Genomic DNA, 20888 nt, shown 5'->3' with positions numbered 1-20888 from the left:
AACACAAGGGAGCATGGCTTACCTGCAGAGGTTTGAGGTCAGCTGTGCAGAGAACCCAGGATGCTGCTTTCTCCAAGGGAGGAGAGGATGAAGAAAAGAATAAGGGCCAGACAGATCTTTTCATTCACGCAGACTAAAACCGGGTAACAATGCCCTCAACCTTCTGCTACTTGTCCATTAAGGAGCCTGAGGTTAGACCAGCTGTTGTGCAGCCACCACAGGGCCGATAGAGAACGTATCGAGCCTCGTGTGTGTCACGTCTTGCAGATAGTGGGCCGTGAAGGTGGTCTGACGCTTCCACACCCCAGCTTGAAGGACGTGCGTCACTGAATAATTCTTCTTGAAGGCCAGGGACGTAGCTATACCCCTGACATCATGCGCTCCAGGGCGACGTGACGGAGGAGGGTCAGGATTCAAGGCCAGATGTATCACCTTGCTAATCCAGGCCGGGATGGTTTTCCTGGTGACCCTCCTCTTTGTCTTTCCGGTGCTCACGAACAAGGCTCGCACCTGGGGACGAACTGCAGCTGTTCTTTTAAGATACAACCTCAGACTCCTCACTGGGCACAGTAGGAGATGGTCTGGGTCATCTGTTACAGAACGGAGACTCGAAACCTGGAAAGAGTCGAACCTAGGGTCTGGCACTCCTGGATTCTGAGTCTTGGCAACAAACTCAGGGATGAAGCTGAACGTTACCTCCCCCCATCCCCTTGAATGGGCGATGTCGTATGAGAGACCATGTAGCTCACTGACTCGCTTGGTCGAGGCCAAAGCTAGCAGGAAAACCGTCTTCCAGGTAAGATGGCGATCAGAAGCCTGGCGTAATGGTTCGTAGGGAGGTCTCTTCAGAGACCTGAGAACTCGAACCACGTTCCATGGAGGAGGTCTCACTTCCGACTGAGGGCAGGTAAGTTCATAACTCCGTATGAGAAGGGAAAGTTCCAGCGAGGAAGAAATGTCCATTCCTTTAAGCCTGAAGGCAAAACTTAAGGCTGAGTGATAGCCTTTCACTGCCGAGACTGAAAGGCGCATTTCCTCCCGCAGATACACGAGGAACTCCGCTATTGCTGGAATAGTGGCATCGAGGGGAGAGATACCCCTTCCACGACACCAACCACAGAAGACTCGCCACTTCGCCTGGTAGACTCCTCCGGATGACTTGCGCAGGTGACCAGACATCCTGTTCGCAACGTGTTGCGAAAATCCTCTCTCTGTGAGGAGATGCTGGATAGTCTCCAGGCGTGAAGTCGAAGCGAAGCTACGGCTTTGTGGTAGATGTTGGCTTGTGGTTGTTTGAGGGAGTTCTCTCGGAAACTCCGTGAGGAGTTGCAGAAGATCCGGGAACCATTCTGCGTGATGCCATAGCGGAGTTATCAGGGTCATTGAAAGATTGACCGATATTCTGGTCTTGTTGAGCACCCTCCTCATCAGACAGAATGGGGGAGAGGCGTACACATCGACGTTATCCCACCGTTGTTGGAAGGCATCTTGCCAGAGAGCCTTGGGGTCCGGGACCGGGGAACAGTACAGTGGGAGCTTGAAATTCAGCGCTGTAGCAAACAGATCCACCGTCGGGGAACCCCACAAAGTCAGGACTTTGTTGGCTACTTGAGGATCCAAAGACTACTCGGTACTCACTATCTGTGTCGCTCTGCTCAGACTGTCGGCGAGCACATTCCTTTTGCCTGGAATGAAGCGAGCCGCTAGCGAGATCATGTGGACTTCGGACCATCTCAGGATCTCTACTGCAAGATGGGATAGCTGTTCCGAAAAGGTACCTCCCTGCTTGTTGATATAAGCCACTATCGTGGTGTTGTCGCTCATCACCACCACGGAGTGGCCCGCCAGGACTTGGTGGAACTTCTGAAGTGCCAGGAATTCGGCCTTCATTTCTAGCAGCTTTATGTGAAGGTACTTATCTGATTCTGACCACAGGCCTGAGGTCCTGTGGTTCAGAATGTGGGCCCCCCACCCTTTCTTTGATGCGTCCGAGAACAACATCAAATCCGGGGGAAGGACGAGAAGATCCACTCCCTTTCGTAGGTTCTCGTCCGCCACCCACCACTGGAGGTCCGTCCGTTCCGCAGGACCCATAGAGATCAAAGTGTCCGGGGAATCGTGACCTTGATTCCACCGGGACTCGAGTCGCCACTGGAGGGATCTCATTCTGAGGCGACCGTTGGGAACGAGACGAGCCAGGGAGGAGAGGTGGCCGAGGAGACGTAGCCACGATTGAGCTGGGAGTTCTTCTCGATTGAGGAAAGGTCGCCTCAGCCTTGCTATCCTATGGAGATTGGTGTCTATGACCATGCCTAGATATACCAGTTTCTGAGAGGGCTGCAGAGAGGACTTCTCGAGATTTACCATGATCCCTAGATCCTGGCAAACTTCGAGGAGCTTGTCTCGGTGGCGAAGAAGGGTTGCCTCCGAGTCCGCTAGGATCAGCCAGTCGTCCAGATAACGAAGGAGACGGATGCCGATCCTGTGAGCCTACGAAGAGATGAGGGTGAACACTCTGGTGAACACCTGAGGGGCTGTGGAGAGACCGAAACACAGCACTTTGAACTGGTAGATCTTGTTGTCTAGGCAAAATCTTAGGTACTTCCTTGAAGACGGATGGACTGGGATCTGGAAGTACGCGTCCTTCAGGTCCAGTGTACACATGAAGTCTTGTGGTCTCACTGCGAGTCTGACCGTGTCTGCCGTCTCCATGCTGAACGGAGTCTGCTTGACAAACCTGTTCAGGGTTGAGAGGTCGATGACTGGTCTCCAGCCTCCAGACGCCTTTCTCACAAGAAAGAGTCGACTGTAGAAGCCTGGGGACCCATCTACAACCTCCTGGAGAGCGTCCTTCTTCAACATGGTCTGGACTTCTGCCCAAAGGGCTTGCCCTCTTGCCAATCCCATGGCAAGAGAGCTCAACGACACTGGATTCGCTGTCAGGGGAGGTAGAGAGGCTGTAAACTGGACGCGATAACTCAGAGCGATCACAGAAATCGTCCAAGCTTCTGCCCCGAGTTGCTGCCCCCTTGTCGCGCAACTTTGTAGGCATCCCCCCACTGGTGGACATGCAGGGGGACTGCCAACCGTAGCGTTTACGGCCTCGGCTGTTACCTCTAGGGTTCTTGCCTCCCCTGGAGGACTTCTTGCTCCTTCTGCTCTTGGCAGGAAAGGGCTTAGACACCTTCGGCTTCGCTGCAGTGGTCTTCTTCGTGTCCTTAGCTGGACGGGGCTGTTGAGCCGCTGGAGGTTTGTAGAGCCCCGATGTCAAGGCCCTATGGATGAGGGAATCCTGGGTGGACTTCCTCCACCTCTCAGCGGTAAGCTCCACGTCCTTAGGCTCAAACAAACTCTTACCGAACACGGAAGAGTGTCTGAGCCTGCTAACCTCCGAACTGGGAACCTTCTGGTGGAACCTCTCAGCCACAGCGTCCCGACGTTTGAGAATCGTATTGGCCCACAAGCTCGAGACTTGGTGGGCCAGGAACTCAATGGTTCGTGTGCCTGAGAGTAAGAAAGTCTCCAGTGCCTTCCTGGTGCTTTCTTTGGAGAGGTCCTCAGACTGCACCAGGATGCCCAGAGACCCCAGCCAGATGTCCAGCCACGAAGTTGCCTGCATGGCACACTTAGCGACCTTCTCCTGGCTTAGGATCTCAGTGGCTGAGTAGGACACGTGCCGGTTGGAGAGTCTCTCAAGAGGGACTCCCCCGGTGAGTTCTTCCACAGAGTGATGCATCGGAAGACCCAAACAAGACTCCTCAAGGATCTCAAAGTACCTCCTCTGATGGACTCGAGGAGGAGGGAGGAGCTTGTTACCGGCGCTGGATCTGCTGGAGGAGGCAAGCTCAGAGAGCTGGCCCTCGACCTTGTCCCTGGCACTCTTCATCCCCTGAGACCAGGGCAAGGCTGCACTGGCTCTAGAGGGTTTCTGGGTGCCGTAGACACGGTCCAGGACCGTTTCCTTACCTTCACGAGGAGGAATCTCAGGGTCTGGGATTCCGTTGAGGTTCCTCATGAGGGTCAGGACTTGCCAGAATGCGTGTTCTGACTCTTGGTGCACTCCTCCTGAAGGACTGGCAGCGAAGTCTCCCGTCCCCAGTGGCTCTTCCTGGGGGAACACGTGGACATCCTCGGAAGGTCTAGCTGGCTCCTGCCTGATTCTTGCTGACGATTTAGGTATCGTCTTGGAGTCCTTCGGTTCCCTCCTGGGCGGGATACAGGACTCGAGTAACGAAGGGTGTAGGCTCTTTTCCACCCCTGGACGAGAAGACTTCTCAGGGAGAGGCGGAGCTTTCCCCATTGGTGTGATGGGGGAATGGTCCGGCTCGTCCGACTCTCCTGAGGATGGGTAATCCTCATTCGCAGGGCAGGGAGAGAAAGTCTGGGGGGGGGGGGGGGGGAAGGAGCCTTGCGCAAGGATCTGCGAGGAGATAATATAGGCCTTGGAGGTGTTTCCACGGGAGAGACTCCTCTCTTCCTCTTCAGGGGGGAGGAAGCTGCCACTGGATTGCGTCCCATGTCAGAGAGGGCGGGCTTCATCGCCTGCACAAGAGCTCTGACTAGGGTACCAAGCCAGGGCTGCTGGCTGACAGTCGCGCTGTCAGACACTCCCTCTGGAGGGAAGGGGATCGTTCGATCCCTTGGAGGAGTCGAAAAATGCGGGTTCGCCTGTGAAGTTGAAAAGAAAGTCCTTAGACCTGTCTGGGAACCGCCCCTCCTCCGGCGAGTGCGCTGGTCTGCGCTTGCGGGGAGGGGAACGAAACGAAGACCTGTCTGCCTGGCGACGCTCGCGCTGGAGGTCGTGTGATGGGCCCTGGTCAGGGTCGCGTGCGAAAGGATCGCGTGACACAGGAATCTCGCGCTCGCGTGCATCGACGTGGGCGAGAGAGGGTGGTGGAGCGGGCGCGAGGGCGCGGTGGCGAGCAGGCAAGCTCACAGGAGCATGGGAGCAATGGCGTGCTGGCGATGGTGCGCTGGCGATGGTGCGGGCACGTAGGAGCTGGAGCGTGGGCGCGTGTAGGAGATGGCGAGGGCGTGTGGCACGCAGGAGTCGGAACGGGAGGCGGCCGGATGCGAGGACGCGCAGCATCCTGATGCGGCCCTGTAGGGCGCGAAAGGACAGGGGCGCCCGAGCGCGTATCCAGGAGAACCGGGCGAGGGCGCGTGAGTGCCGGTTCAGGATAGCGCGAGGAAGGGATGGCGCGTTGGCGCGTAGGTTGGCGCTGGTCCACCAGGACAGGCATACTCACCTGTGGGCGCGCTGGGCGCGCAGGTGATCGTGGGCACGCATCAGGATGTGGACGCACTGGTGTGCGCTGCTGCGGTGGGCGAGCAGGACGCGCGGTTTGATGAGGGCGCACAGGTGTGCGCTGGAGGGTTGCATGAGGCGCCTTGATGACTGGAACGGGGCACGCAACCAGAACGTCGCGCGCGGCTGGAATGCGTGCAGGATCGCGCGGTCTGGAAGGAGAGCCCTGGGGTGCCTGTGAGCTCTTGTGCGCTAGCTTAGGCGCCTCCTGGGCGGTCGAAAGCGGCGCGTTGCACGCGACTGGAATGCGTGCAGGATCGCGTGATCTGGAAGGAGAGCCCTGGGGTGCCTGTGAGTGCCCGTGCGCTAGCTTAGGCGCCTCCTGGGCAGCGCGCTGTGATGTAGAAGCGCGTGAGCGCTGGAACTGGAACTGTGCGTGGGCGCGCTTCGCGGGTAACTCCAGACGGGTGCTGCGAGTCCAGAGGAACCTGTGAGCGCCTGTACGCTAGTGTAAGAACCTCTTGAACTGCGTGCGACGAGGCAGGAACCGGGGAACGCTGGGGCGCAGGTGTGCGCAGGTGAGCGCTGGCGCGCTGTCACAGGAACTGCTGGAGGGCGCCGGGGTGTAGAAGGATGTGGGCGCGCAGGGGAACCCTGGCGCGTAGCAGGAACAGGGGCGCACACGAGCGCAGGTGAGCGCTGTGGCGCTAAGACAGGAACAGCGGCAGCAGCAGGAGGGCGCGCAGGAAGAACCTGGCGCTTGAGGGCAAGAGGCGCAGTTTTGCGCTCAAGGCCCTTCAGCCCCGAGAGGGACCGGTGCCTGCGCAGTGGCAGGATCAGGTGACGCGCATCTGCAACATCAAAGGGTGACGGCAAGTCAACAGGTCTGGAGGAAGGCTGGTCAGTGTCCCGAAGGATGACCATCGCGAACGATCCCCGGAGAGATCTAAGGTGGTAGCTGGCAGGGTCGGCGAACGGCGAGTCGTCTCCTCTGCAGAGGACTGTGGCGACGACGAGCCGAAGAGGTGCCTCCTACCTCCCTTGTGAGGGGAAGGAAGGCCTCTACGGCGAAGGGGAGGACGAGCCTTCCACCTTATATGCCCACGAGGGGCCGTGGGATCAGCAGGTTGACCATCAAGGGGCCTCCGCAGAGGAGTCTCTGTAAGTGAACTCCCCCGAGGGGGAGAATCACCGGCAGGAGAGACTGTGGGACTTAGATCCTCCCTCGAAAGGTGTTCGGAGGAGGAATCTAAGCCGTCAGCTACCTCAGCAACAGGAATGGGGTTTGACTTGACCCACGAGATGTCTCCGTCACAACAACGTCAACCACAGCCAGAGGATCTATCCCTGCTGTAGTTGGCGATTGTTTGACAGCTGCACCAAGTTTGATCATGTCAAACAGGGCTTCCTTAGAGGGCGAACCCTGCAGCCCCCAAGGAAGCCCAAAGCTGTAATAAATCATGATTAGACATATTCAAATCCTCCTCCGGGGGAGGAGGAGCAGCCGCCTCGCTATGGGAGGCGACTACCTCTCCCGCACCCCGGGATCGGTCAACAGCAATACGGTCTACGCTACCACTCGCCGGCCTCTCGGAAGAGACCGCTCGAGGGGGAGCTTCGGAGGAGGAAAGGGCTACGGAAGAAGAAGTCCTAGAATTTTCTCTTCAAAGAAGCCTCTGAAGGAGAAAGATCCCTCTTGGACTTTTTCTTCCGGCGCCGAGCAAACCTCTCCCACTGGGAGGTAGACCACTCCCTACATTCTATACACACGTTACCACTATCACACCGCTGGCCCCTACAGTGAGGACATAAGGTGTGGGGATCAGTGTCGACCGCCGACATAAAGGTCCCACAAGGGCGGCCGGGAAGTCCAGGGCAAGTACGCATAGTAGTAAAGGCCAACTTCAAACACACTGAAAAAGAAAAAGCAAAAACAGATTAAATATGTCAGTCAAAGCGAGGGGGAGAGCAGACAGGTCTGTTCTCTGCCCGAGCCAAAAGTAAAGTGAAGCATTCACCGGTGTGTGTGAGGGGGGGGGGGGTAGCTAGCTACCCCTCCCTAACCCCCGGTAACTGGCGGCGGAGTAGTAAACCCTCGTTAAAACTTTTATGGCTCGTCATTCAGCTACGCCGAAGTAATTACCCCATGTAAATAGCGTGGTTTGTATTTCAGTTACGGAATAAATCTTTTTCCTCCAAGAAGACACAGGTCTACTTGGTACGCCATTTGTCCTGGAGAGGTTTTGGCACTTTTGGAAAGTGTACTCTATGAAATACTAATGCATTCAAGCGAGAGTTGAAAGATTCAAACTCCTTACTAAATGTCTCCCACTCTGCCTTCTTTATTACCATTTTGAGCATCCTATATATTTTGGGTGAATAGGGAAGTTATAACTTCCACTTAAAAATAAATAACTAACAGACTAATTGAAATTAAAATAAATACTTAAAGAAGAAATACTCTCAAGTCCACAGTCAAAATTGTTTGCATAAATTGTGAAGTCAACTGACAGGGCTACATCATTCAATAAGCTTTCCTTTATCATCTAAAATTTGACTACTCCTGACATTGTTATGGACATAAAGATCTCCTAAAATTGAAAAAGGAGCAGGTGGTTGACAAATTAAAAACTACAAATCTCAGATAGTAAAATCAAGGTCTGATAAAAGGTATCAAGAAAATGCAATCATCTTTTTTTTTTTTTTTAAATCACACAGAGACATCAACAACTTGCAGGGTGTATGTTCAAAGGGAATAAGAGCAGTAAAGATTGCAGCACTTCCATGGGTATGATCACCAATCAAGGGAGGAGAGTTATTTATGTTTTTCAATCCTGAATGTGGTAGCCTATTGGAAACATCCTTGCCTTGGCGATCACCGGACTGGGGTTCGAGTCCTGCTCAAGCCTGATAGTTTCTAGTAGTGTCTACAATCTCACTATCCTTGTGAGCTAAGGATGGGGTGGGATATGGCAGAGCCTATAGGTCTACCTACTGAGTTATCAGCAGCCATTGCCTGACCCTAGCTTGGGTTTAAAGGTCACTCATGAATGGCAGAGACAAGGGACAGAGACATTGCCCAAGCAAGAAGGACAATGCCCTAGAGACTGACCATATTACTATACATATGATCCATACCCAAGCTAGGACGAGGGAGGTCCAGACAATGGCTGCTGATAAATCAACAGGTAGACCTATAGGCTCCCCAAAACCAGCATCCTTAGCTCACAAGGATGATGAGGTTGCAGACATTAAAGAAACTACCAAGTTTGAGCGGGACTTGAGCACCAGTCTAGCGTGCGCTAGGTAGGGACACTTCCAATAGGCCGCCATATGGTTAGTCTCTAGGGCATTGTCCTGCTAGCTAGGGCACTGTCACTATTCCTTGCCTCTGCCACTCAAGAGCCTTTAAACCTTTAAAATAGAAATATCCAAATATGGTCTTCTACAGGCATATAATCCCTGGATATATATTTTGAATTAAAAACTGGTCATAGATGGAATAAAAATTCTAGAATACTGTGTAGATGGCAGGACTATTAGATTTACATGCATACCTAGTATTATGAGCAGGATGGTACTGTTTGGGAAGATCTGAATGAAAAGGATGGCCAGAGTTCCATAAATTCTTATACTACATGCATAAAGAACTAACTGCCAATGGTGCCAGAAATTATCTAGACAATGTATTCTGAAGACCCTCCAAATTACACCCATACACTGTACTAGCCTCCTGGCTAGTACAGTGGTAACGTGTTTGCCTCGCATTCGCGTGGCAAGAGATCGATCCCCGCCCAGGACCGTGAGTTTAAGCTGTTTACTGGGGAGGCTACTGCTGTGGTAGGGCACCACAGTGGGGGGTTGGGCTTGCCCGGCTGACGTTCTGGTGAGCATCTATTCTGATGGAACCGGAACTGAAACCAGCTACCTTTACCTTTTACCTTTACCTTTACCATATGAATTTTATTTTCAACGTATGGTTATTTTTTTTTCCTATATCTACAGTTATTTTCATCTAAGGTTTGATAACAATGAAAATAAAATGAAGATAAATAACAATACAAATATGGAAATAATAGATGAATATAGAGGCAAGGTACTGTATTACATTATTCTTCTTTAGAGCTACATTGACTTTCTAATTTTTATGAATTAGAAAGACTGATTACCTGTTCTGAAAGCTACTTACAATTTAATTACATAAAATTTCCTTTGAATAAATATTTGATATAGAGTATGATAAACTCTTTCAAAGATATCTGACAACAACTATCTTATTTCAAAAGACAATAACTTTCATCGATTAACTTATACATACATACATATACCAAGGCACTTTCCCCAATTTTGGGGGTTAGATGACATCAAACAAATGAAAAAGAGGGACCTTTCCTCTCTATGTCCCTCCCAGCCTGACAAGGGACTCAACCGAGTTCGACTGGTACTAATAGGGTGCCACAGCCCACCCTCTCCCGTTACCAACCGTGTGGCCGCAGGGGCATAAAAACAATTAGAATAGCGTCAACGTATCCCTGCATGTCATAAGAGGCGACTAAAAGGGACGGGACGAGGGGGCTGGGAACACCCTTTCCTGTGAGACCTCGAGGATTAACTTATAGGGAGGTTATAATAAAAGTCAAATAAATCAAGGAATTTTCATTGCTCTTCTGTATTCTTTTACAAACTTTAAAATCTTCATGAAAATACACCATATACTTAAACTTACATAAAATGGAATGCCATGAAAACTTCAAAACCTAATGAAAACAAACATTTCTTATAAAATTTATAACATACAATCATTAATCTACTTTATGCTTAATACTAAACTTAAAAGTGGCCAAGGCAATTAATAACCTTAAAATATTATGTTTACTAAAACAATAAATCTTTTGTTGATATATATACAGGTATGTATAAAATTCTTAAGTGCTGCACTATTTGAACTGTAGGTGAGATTATTTATGATTATTTTCAAGATTTCTACCAAACTACAATACTTAGCATGCTATGACAATGCAAGAGAAAATGGTAAAATCATAGATATATTAACTAACAGCAATCTACATACAGTACATATATTACATTAATTCCAGACAGTACTAAATTGTCATAAAAAGTAGCATACAACACAAAATTTTTGTAATTCACTGATGTCTTCAGGCTCCACAACATTATATGCGGAAAACATTCTAACTGATCACAGTCATCAATAATTTCAGTACACATTTCCGATATGGTAATCTCCATAATCTCTTTTTTTAATTTGAAAATTCTAGCTCAAGAAAATGAATAGGGTGAAAGTTATTTCCATACATTTTTCCATATACGAGTTTGAATTGTTTGCATATAAAGACAACTTTCTTTTCATCAGAAGAGCCACTGTTCTATATAAGGCATTTTTCCTTTTAACAGCCACTTCACCATTCTAGTCCTAGGGGAGTTAAAAATTACTTTATACTAGTCTTCATTACAATAAAAACTAGTTAAAAGCTAGTGGAAAAGCAATAGCTGACTTTTCATGATCATGTATAAGAACAATAAAAACCTTAATAAATTCTCATATTTTAATACACTTCATCAACCAATGTTCATCACATATTGGATGTTTATGCATAACATAAAGTCTTGACAAGTAGTTTGAATTTTCATAATCCAAGCACTGTACTGTACATCATAATTTCACCTGATGTTACGTAACCAGGAATTGGAACATATATGCTACTATTTAGATTGAACAATATATTGGGTGATATATATACATGTATGTATGTATATATATATATATATATATATATATACTGTATATATACACACACACACACATATATATATATATATATATATATATATATATATATATATATATATATATATATATATTGTTATCCATGAAAAATTGTACACACCTTGAAATGATCAGGACATGATATTGTATTCAATATTCCTAAATATTTACACGAAAAATAAAGACACTACTGACAACATTTGGACCACATTTTTTTAAGGGGTTTTGATGAAAGAAAAAGCTATTTTTGGAGGGGCGTTGTGTGGTCCCCAAGGAATTTCATGTAGAGGCTAGAACAGAGAATCAAATACAACACAAAATCCCAAGGAAATATGGTCTTCCCTGTATGAGGGCCAATGCTTCAATATGCAAAGCACAGATTCAGGTACCAATCATAAAGTAGAAATTGAAAACACTAATTCTTATTTTTGCATCAGTAATACAAAATCACTGTATTGATCAGTATGATGTGGCAGCTATCCAGTTTAAAATTAAAGGCCAACCACAAAATGTGAAATATTTTATCGTAATTTTATATTACTAGGCCAAATTATACTAAGATTCCTGTTTCAGCTTCCAAATTTATCAACTTATTCCTATAAAAAGTCAATCTTCACTTTAACATAAACCTACTTGGTCAACAACACCACCTGAATACATATCAAGAGTTGTCCTTAAAGCATTACATGTATGGTATACATGAATGAGGAAAACAAGTTTCTCTATTCCTTTACTTTTATGATCTTTCCTGTTAATCATAGAAGAAATAAAAATGAACTTCAACATAAAAGTTGGCTTATGACCTTACGGTAAATTGAGTTGCACATGGACAACTTCCCCTATAAAAAAATAAACTAGAATTTGTTCTGAACAATTTTACACCTTACATTATAACTGTGCATTTACTACATACATCTTTTGTTAGGATTAACAATGGCTATAAACCCTCACCCAAAATAATAATGAAAAATTTTCAGGTAAATTCCTTCACTTTTTCATATACAGCAACAGAATAATAATAATAATAAAAAAAATACTATGGAAATTTATACAATGAAAATCAACCACCAGTTATATGACTTTTCAGACAAACATGCATGTACTAAACAGGGTAAAAGTTTCAGTACTTTATTGATAAGAGTTAATTCAAAAGAAAGAATTCTTTGATGAACATGAAACTAATTTTGTTTCCATTAACATTTTAATCAAATAAATATTACCCAATAAAGTCCCATTGCAATTAATATTTACTTCCTACCCTCAAAATACTTAGCCATGAAACAACTTTTCCAGTAATTAGTAAAAGACATGGATGAGGAAATATAAAGAAGTAAATAAGTAAAACAAAAAGAAAAAGCTCGGCATAGATAGGCAACAGGTTAACATCTTGGATCTACGATGTAGCCTACAAAGGGAAACTGAAAAAAAATACAATAAAGCACTGGTAAATGACAGACAGGAAAGAGAATAGTATGTATACAGAGAAGACGAGGGAGACTATGAGGCAGGTAGCAAGGTCAAGAATATAAGTTGAAAGGAATGGAACCCCAATCACAAAATATGGGAGGACTAGAATAAGAATCCCAACAAACCAGAGAGAAAACAGCAAATAGAAGGAATAACTAAGCACTGAAAAACCTTCTTTATGAATAAAATGAATACATAATAGTTAATATTACCATGTCAGATGGACTAATAGAACACTTTTAATCTGGAAACCTTAAGAACTCAAAGAATAACCTCAGTAACAACTAGAATAACAGGCAATTTACTATAAGATGTTAGAGAGATGATTATTGATGGATACTGAATATGAAACATAAACCGAAATACAGGAAAAACATGACAACAATAATAAAAAGATGAAAATAAGGAACAACAGAAGGAATATGACAAATTTAGAAATAATTTGTATTTTTCCTAACTATAAAGTACAAACCTGAAGTTCTTTACTATGAATGAATACCAGCTCACGCTGAATCTACTCCTAGTAAAGAATGAGGGTTTGCATTCATGTCAGACCAAATGCATGTGTCCTATTAACATGATATTTTATGCATTTAATGATTAAGCTTGATTGCTTTACCTTTAAGGAATTAGTTACACTAGGGTTGAATTCACACTATCGGTCCGGTCGCGCTCCAGCCTCGGTTCCGTCTAGGTACTGGAGTGTTCATACCTTCGGTTCGCTCTTGGTCCTATGTGTCTTCGCAAAATTATAAATATAAGGAAAAAGCATAATTGTACAGGAATATTATTCAGTGATACTAGGAAATGTATTTACACAGTGAACATTGGCATGTTATTATACATATTGATTTTTTTTCCATCATGACCGGAGCGAGAGCGAACCGGAGCACCAGAGTGTGAATGGTTCCATTTAAAAACATGTAACAATATTTGACTGGACTGTGACGGCAGTCATGCAGAATGAATAGCCTAACCAAAGGAAAATGAAAGCAGAGCATAAGTTTAATGAGCAAATAAATCTTAGAATAAAAGGTAGGGTACTATCTGAAAAGAAAGCAGGCCTGTATAACAAGTGAGGTTATTTAGTACAGTACAACAGATTTCAAGGATGCAGTAGTGAAAAGGATTGGTGATATAAGGAAGGCAAATATGAGACGGAAGTCTGCTTAGGCGCTATGATCTAATAGAATTACAAGCGAGATGGTGAGGTGTGATAACAATAGCGTAAATGAGTGGCTGACCAGTGTGTCCACAGTATATCTTGATGTTTGATATTATTCATGAAAATATCCCACTGAATAATCGATGAGGAGGTCTCTTGCTTCTAAGTTTATAACACTTTGAATACGGTAGGCAAGACTAGTAAAAAGAGCTTAAATCTTATCTAAATGTAAGCTGAAAGTGAATACTAACAAGAACATTGTAATAAGGGTACATAGAAGTCTATAAAGGAGAGTATAAAACCCACACGGGTGTCGTTAAAATTGAAGTGATTGATTTGTATAAGTATTTTCAAGTAAAAATAATACAGTACAGAACTGTACATGACTGTAAGATGGAAGAAGAGGTGTCACAAGAAAGATTACAAGACCTCTTTTATAAGTTTTAAAAGAAGCAACAATAGAAGCAAAATCTAGAAAGTGTGAACGGGTTAATGAGCAAACTCTCCTCTATGGAAGTGAAGTACTATACAGATGTTGAACATGAACAAGAGAAAAGGTAAAGAACATATTGTGATAAACAGTTTACTTAGTAGATGAGTATGATGCGTTAAAATTAGGAAAAATCTATACAGTAGATGCAGACATGGCTAAAAGGTTAGCATAAACAAAAAGATGAACTAGAATGCTTTGTGGTGGTCTGCTCAAGTAGAGAGAATGAAAAACTGTAGTTTGGTGAATAGTATGAATAAATGAATGGTTTTGATGAAGGAAAACCTAATTTTTGTGGAGGTGCTGATTTGTCTAAAAGGACTTTCCTGTAAAAGAATAGAAGAGGAAATTCAATACAGCATAACAATACCAAAGAAATAGTCTCCCTAGCTCTAGGAACAGTGTTTTGACATGCAAAGCACAGGCTCTGGTTCAGACACCATTGAATCTGTCACAAAACCTCCTACGCTGAAAATCATCTGGCAATCAATGATACGTCATCACAGACAACCAATACTGATATTGGACACCATACTACTTGAAAGGAAATTTGCTCAAAGTTGCCGTCTCCTGTACTTGGATCAAACGTCCCCCCCTCCCTACAAGAGGTTAGGGAGGCGGAAGGGTCTTGGAGATAACACTGCTCTTCCTCCAAATAGGTTTTTCCTTCGTCAAAACCCGTTTATTCATTACATCTCATACATAATTTATTTCCTAATTTCCTTCCTTCACTGAGCTGTTTTTCCTTGATGGAGCCCTTAGGCTTGTAGCATCCTACTTTCCCAATTAGGGTTGTAACTTGGCTAGTAAAATAATAATAATAGTGAGTAGATTCATGTACCATACAGGACAAGCGTCTACAATTAAGCAAACAACCAAATCATGAGTATATAGGTGAGAAGTAAAATGAACAAGTCACATATTTGAATCATAAGAGAAAAATTACCGAGAAGAAGCTACTGTATGGCCCCCTTCAATCCAATTTCCCCTTGTATATTAGGAAAAATTGCAAAAGAGGAAGCCGTTTTCCTCACATCATGGGTTTTAGGAGGAGAGATGATCAGCTTTTATGATAAATGAGGTCATTAGAACGGCCCCCAATTGAAAAGGATTGTTGGTCTGGGTATTTTAAAATGGTCTCCCTTCAGGGGATGTGAATGTGCATCCCTGTGGATATAATTATATTTATATATGAAATATGTTATTTTCATTAGTAAAATAAATTTTTGAATATACTTACCCGATGATCATGTAGCTGTCAACTCTGTTGCCCGACAGAAATCTACGGTCGGGATACGCCAGCGATCGCTATACAGGTGGGGGTGTACACAACAGCGCCATCTGTGAGTAGGTACTCAAGTACTTCTTGTCAACAAGAACTCAATTTTCTCCTCGGTCCACTGGTTCTCTATGGGGAGGAAGGGCGGGTCCTTAAATTCATGATCATCGGGTAAGTATATTCAAAAATTTATTTTACTAATGAAAATAACATTTTTCAATATTAATCTTACCCGATGATCATGTAGCTGATTCACACCCAGGGTGGTGGGTGGAGACCAGCATACATGTTAACAAAGAAGCTAAGTATCCCGTATCTTATTTTAGCCGTTATTCAAAATAACAAACATAAAATAAATAAGTACCTGGTAAGGAAGTCGACTTGAACCATTACTCTGCCTTTTTAAGTACGTCTTCCTTACTGAGCCTAGCGATCCTCTTAGGATGCTGAGCGACTCCTAGGTGCTGAAGTATTAAGGGCTGCAACCCATACTAAAGGACCTCATCACAACCTCTAATCTAGGCGCTTCTCAAGAAAGAATTTGACCACCCGCCAAATCAACCAGGATGCGGAAGGCTTCTTAGCCTTCCGGACAACCCAGAAATATTTCAAGAGAAAGATTAAAAAGGTTCTGGAATTAGGGAATTGTAGTGGTGGAGCCCCCACCACTACTGCACTCGTTGCTACGAATGGTCCCAGAGTGTAGCAGTTCTCGTAAAGAGACTGGACATTCTTAAGATAAAAGACGCGAACACTGATTAGCTTTTCCAAAAGGTTGCGTCGAAAATATTTTGCAGAGATCTATTTATTAAAAGGTCACGGAAGTTGTGATAGCTCTAACTTCGTGTGTCCTTACCTTCAGCCAAGCTTGGTCTTCCTCATTCAGAAGGGAATGAGCTTCTCGTATTAACAGTCTGAAAATAATAGGATAAAGAATTCTCTGACATAGGCAAAGATGAATTCTTAACTGAACACCATAAAGCTTCAGACGGGCCTCATAAAGGTCTTGAAAATAGAACTTAAGAGCTCTACAGGACATAATACTCTTTCTAGTTCATTTCCAACCATATCGATAAGTTTGGAATAACGAACGATATTGGTCAAGGCCGAGAAGGCAGCTCGTGTTTGGCTAGAAAACCAAGATGTAGAACATGTAGCCGTTTCGGATGAAAATCCGATGTTCTTGCTGAAGGCATGAATCTCAATGACTCTTTTAGCTGGTAAAGCATATCAGGAAAAGAGTCTTAAAGGTGAGATCTTTCAGGGAGGCTGATTGAAGTGGTTCGAACCTGTCTAACATAAGGAATCTTAGAACCACGTCTAAATTCCAACCAGGTGTAACCAAACGACGCTCCTTCGTGGTCTCAAAAGACTTAAGGAGGTCCTGTAGATCTTTATTGTTAAAAAGATCTAAGCCTCTGTGACGGAAGACTGATGCCAACATGCTTCTGTAACCCTTGAAAGTGGGAGCTGAAAGAGATCGCTCTTTTCTCAGATATAAGAGGAAGTCAGCTATTTGAGTTACAGAGGTACTGGTCGAGGATACGGATACTGACTTGCACCAGTTTAGGAAGATTCCCCACTTCGATTGGTAGACTCTAAGGGTGGATGTTCTCCTTGCTCTAACAATCGCTCTGGTTGCCTCCTTCGAAAAACCTCTAGTTCTCGAGAGTCTTTCGATACTCTGAAGGCAGTGAGACGAAGAGCGTGGAGGCCTTGGAGTACCTTCTTACGCGTGGCAGACGTAGCAGGTCCACCCTTAGGGGAAGAGTTCAGGGAACGTCTACTAGCCATCGAAGTACCTCGGTAAGTTATTCTCTCGCGGGCCAGAGGGAAGCAACTAGTGTCAACTTTGTCCCAACGTGAGAGGCGAACTTCTGCAGTACCTTGTTGACAAACTAGAACGGAGGGAATGCATATAGATCTAGATGAGACTAATCTAGTAGAAAGGCATCTAAAAGAACCACTGCTGGGTCTGTTGAGAGCCTCTTGGACATCGAGGTTGCGAAGAGATCTATGGTTGGATGGCCCCAGGTGACCCAAAGTCTCTTGCATACATCTCTGTGGAGGGTCCAATATGTTGGAATTATTGTCCCTTCCTACTGAGACAAACTGCTAAGACATTCAAGTTGCCTTGGAAGAAATTTGTTACTAGTGAAAAGTCTAGACCTGTTGAACAGGAGAGGAGGTCACTAGCGAACTCGCACCATGTCAGAGAGTAGGTCCCTCCTTGCTAGGAGATGAACATCAAAGCAGGGAGTTGTCCGTGTTGACCTCCATTACTTTGTCTTGAAGGAGAGACCTGAAGCTTTTCCAGGTCAGACTTACTGCCAGAAGCTTCTTGCAGTTAAAATGCATTGTCCTTTGACGCGAGTTCCATAATCCCGAGCATTCCCTACCGCCTAAGGTCGCACCCCAGCCTACGTCCGATGCGTCTGAGAAGAGAACGTGGTGGGAGTCTGAACAGTCAGGGGAAAACCCTATAAAAGGTTGATAAAGTCCTTTCCTCAGGTTAGACCAGACTTATCTTCCGGAAACCGGGATCGAGACCGCTTCTAGCGTCTTGTCCTTTTCCAGTGAAGAGCTAGATGAAACCGAAGAGGACGGAGGTGTAGTCTTCCAAGTGACACCAAATGCACCACGGATGACAGTGTCCTAACCAGACTCATCCACAGCCTGACAGGGCCGTATTCCTTCTTCAGCATCTTCTGGATGGATTGCAGGGCTGGGGATTGATCTTCTTGTTCAGCCATGTCCTCATCAGAGGGTTCCTCATCCGAAACTGATGTGGAAACGGCAACGGAGTGGGCAACGTCTGACTCGCTGAATCCGGTCGCACTGGTGGATGCGTGACGGAGCCGGACACAAGATCATGGTACTGCTGCACAGTCTGTGAACTGTCAACCATGGGGAAGCGAGGAAGTACAGCGACAACCCGAAACTGTCTAGACTGTCTGGGTAGTACAGACAACCCCTTATCGGGTTGCTGAGGTTGCCGCACTGCGTCACAACAAGTCACCTCTGCTGGTTGTTGAACGTCTTCCCAGTGACACACTGAACGTCCACAACCACCTCCGAGAGTAGCATAACATCAACGTGCGACTGGCAACCCACACTGGGTCGCACCGGTGGAGGAACCATCTCAACTGGCGGACGTGAGTAGGATACCTCAGCGTCAACAGGGCGTACAACCAACCTGTAAGAAGGTCGTTGGCAAGAAGGGTCTTCTCCGTAAAAAAATCCTCTATCAAGGACTAAGCTTGGACTGCATGTCTTGCAACAAAGCCCAAGGTCTATGGGAGCAGGTGTGGCAACAGACGGGGTTAGCGACTGAAGCGGAACCATTTACCCTCCCTGGAAGCATGTTATGCTTAAATAAAAGTCCATAGGAGGCTAAGCAGCTTAAGGCTCCTCTCCAAATGACAGAGTCCTCAAGGGAATATCAGAAGGAGGGAGAACAGCACTTTCTCATCTACAGGAACCATATCCGAGAAAAGCTAGGTTCTCTCAGTGAGGGTTTCACTGGTGCAAAAGCAGCAGACCAGAAGGCAACGTTATGAAACTGCTTGACAGTCTGTGAACTGTCAAAAACTGAACTGTCAACCACAACAGGAGCGTGAGGACATACAGCACTGGTGTATACGTAGCAGACCAGAAGGCAACGTCATGTAACTGTATGACAGTCTCTGAGTTGGCAACAACCAAAGTTGTGTGGGGAAGCCTCAACTCCTGACTGACTAGTTTGCTGCTGGCGAGTGGCGGTAACCACAGTGTGTTGCGGAGGCTGACACACCGTGTCAAAACACGGCAGCTTGTGGTAGCTCACGCACGGCAACGGAGTGCTCTGTGTGTGGGAGTCATCATACATCTGGTAGGGTTGACTGTGCATGGGTGGAGGAGCTCTCACAACAAGAGCGTGAGAGCAGGAAGCCATGCCGGGCGCACAACCGTGGGAGGTGTAGGCCCACGGGTGCATCGTCAACCTTCTCCGCAGTCGGAGTGTGGGAGCTGGCAACAACAAAAGCAGAGTGCTGGTGCGTGGGAGGGGCTGCGGTGGGTTGAGGAGCATGCGGTATGGTATGCGGAGCATGCTGTAAGGTATGCGGCTCATGCTGCATGGTATGCGGAGCATGCTGTAAGGTATGCAGAGCATGCTGCATGGGCTGCGGAGAATGCCGCATAGTGCTGGAACCCGGCAGCTCTACAGAACCTTCCCACTGCTGATGCGGTAGCTCACGCATGTTAGCAGATGGTGCAGCAAGAACATGCGTCTGGCAGGGTGGACTGCGCATCGGTGGTGGAGCTCTCACAGGTGGAGGGTGGGAGCAGGCAGCCGCAGTATCTGCTGAGCGCACAACCTCGGCGGGTTGTAGGTTAACAGGTGCATTGTCAACCTTCCAGCACGATACTCCTGCATGAAGGAGCAAGCTGAGACTGTATAGTCTGCAGCATGGACCACTAGGGTCTATGAAAGACAACAACAAACGGAGCTACTGTCCATTGTGACTGAGGGTCTAAAACAGCTGGTGCGGCAACAGACGGAGTTACTGCCTGTTGCGGTACCACCTTGCCTCTCTTGGGAGGTGTGCAGTTGTCGTACTGCAGCGAGTCCGAACTGACCCAGTGGCTACACCTAGGCCGTTGGACTTGCGCGGAAGGGACCGACTTGCACTTAAAAGCTGCAAGATTTGGTCCATGGTTTCTGCGAGAAACCTCTTCCGCAGACGAGGAATAAATGGGCTCTCTCGTCTTGTGTGGGTGGGGTGATCACGTCGGCAACGTGTGTAGATACACCCGAAACCACGGAGGGAAACGTCTGTTCGTCGATCAAGGCCTGTGGAACCCATAAGTCCTTCGACATTACTTCTCCCCTGGGCTTGGGAGCTTGTAAGAGGTATCGGACTAGGTGAACAACTGGCACGAACAGACGAACCCTCGAACGCAACACTGTAACACTTTGCGCATATCACTTTATCACTTTTGATTTTCTGTTTGCACTTATTTCACTGAACTCGAAACTTTAAGTGGTTTGTACCTGAAACACGCAATCCTATCCTTCATTAAAAGGTAGTAATTGCGAAAACAGTATTACAAAGTAACAGAAAAACATAATGAAAGATAAAGAATTCAGTGGCTGGAAAAGAGACTAAACACTAGATCAAATAAACTACGTTTAAAATCTCTCACCGCATAAAGCCTGGGAACAAGAATAAAACTCTAGAAACGTTTTACCTTCTTCCCCTATAGCGACTAGGGAGAAGAGCAAAAAACGAGAACAACGTTACCCGCTTGAACGAAACGTTTATCCTCCTCTCTCTCCCTCCGTCTCTATCTCTCTCTCTCTCTCTCTTGACTTAGAACCTGAGAGATGAGCCCAATTATATATATCGTTAAAACATATTATTTGTTAAAGGAAAAAAACTGAAAGGTTTCCCAAATAAAAAGTTCCTT

Source organism: Palaemon carinicauda, chromosome 1 (genome assembly GCF_036898095.1).
Source record: "Palaemon carinicauda isolate YSFRI2023 chromosome 1, ASM3689809v2, whole genome shotgun sequence".
In the NCBI taxonomy this organism is placed as follows: Eukaryota; Metazoa; Arthropoda; class Malacostraca; order Decapoda; family Palaemonidae; genus Palaemon; species Palaemon carinicauda.
The sequence above is the reverse complement of the archived record's forward strand: the minus strand, read 5'-3'. Positions refer to the sequence as shown.